The following is a 1,647-nucleotide window of genomic DNA, read 5'->3' on the forward strand; positions in this document are numbered from 1 at the left end:
GAGCAGCGAGCCTCCGTGGCAAAGGCAGAGCAGGAGGCCTGCTGGGCGGCGGGTAGACTCGGATGGGGTGGATTTGGGGCCTGGGGATGGCCTCCGGCGTCGGGCGCCTTGACGCCGTGCTGCAAGCTTCCGTTGCCGCGGGCCCGGCCGGCTCGGGCCGGGTGGTGTTGGGGTAGACTTGTGGTGGGTGCAAACAGCCAAGCGCTGCTGCTGAGGGAGGAGGGTTGGGTTCGGGTGCGTTTCCCCATCGCGATTGCCCGCTCGTGTTTGACAGATTTGTGTGTGTGACGAGGTGAATGCCCCTGACAAACTGACCCCTAGGGCAGGTATGTGGTACCCATAGGGTACCCATAGGGTACCCACCGGGTACCCATGGGGTACCTAGAGGGTAACCATGGGGTAACCATAGGGTATCCATAGGGTAACCAGGGGGTAACCATGGGGTAACCATGGGGTAACCAGGGGGTAACCGGGGGGTAACCGTAGGGTAACCATGGGGTAACCATGGGGTGACCATGGGTTGACCATGGGGTAACCATGGGGTAACCATAGGGTGACCATTGGGTAACCATTGGGTAACCATAGGGGTACCATGGAGTGCCTGTAGGGTATGCTAAGGTAGACCGAAGGGGAAGCCGTTGCCATGTCCTCCGCGACTGCCAGATAGAGTGTCCCCTCGGTTCCCCTTGCCTCGCACCTGTACCGCTCCTTGTTGGGTGTGACGACGCCGCCGCGCGCGCTCCACCCAGGCTTTGTTCTGCGTCCCCCTGTTGCCCCCTGGTTGGACCCTGGTTGCCCCCTGGTTTCCCTTGCAGAAGCTCGACACTGCCCCTTTGCCCCGCTCTTTACCCCTGGTTGTCCACTATTTGACAAATTATTTTCCACTAGCGGCTGCAAGTAGAGTCCACAATATCACACACAGCACACAAGCTAAATTATATTTCTTCTGAAACAAAACAAAACCTACAGACAATATAGTGCTCCTATTATGTTTCACCTTAAACTAAGAAGATGAAAAGGGAGAGAAATGGATGAGATGCAGAGGAAAAGTGGAAAATAATATGTCAAATAGTAAAAAAGAACGACTGAAATATTTGAAAATCGCGCTCGATAGTTTGCACTGTCCATGAAGAGCTGTGCCCCCGGCGTTTCTCCGCTCTGAGAAATTACCGGGTTTCATTTTTTAAAAATCTAGTCGCGAGTGAGAGGGTAAAGTGGAAAACCCCGCGACCGAGCCTAGGGCCTGCAGGGCGGGCCAGCCCACTGTACACGCGTGCACGGCGGGGTGGCCTACGCTGCAGGCGCCTCCGGCAGCGAGCTCCGAGGCAACTGCGGGACAACCAGGGGTAAAGAGCGGGGCAAAGGGGCAGTGTCGAGCTTCTGCAAGGGAAACCAGGGGGCAACCAGGGTCCAACCAGGGGGCAACAGGGGGACGCTGAACAAAGCGTGGGTGGAGCGCGCGCGGCGGCGTCGTCACACCCAACAAGGAGCGGTACAGGTGCGAGGCAAGGGGAACCGAGGGGACACTCTATCTGGCAGTCGCGGAGGGCATGGCAACGGCTTCCCCTTCGGTCTACCTTAGCATACCCTACAGGCACTCCATGGTACCCCTATGGTTACCCAATGGTTACCCAATGGTCACCCTAT

The sequence above is a fragment of the Frankliniella occidentalis genome, unplaced genomic scaffold (genome assembly GCF_000697945.3).
Source record: "Frankliniella occidentalis isolate FOCC.00 unplaced genomic scaffold, Focc_3.1 Scaffold713, whole genome shotgun sequence".
Taxonomy (NCBI): domain Eukaryota; kingdom Metazoa; phylum Arthropoda; class Insecta; order Thysanoptera; family Thripidae; genus Frankliniella; species Frankliniella occidentalis.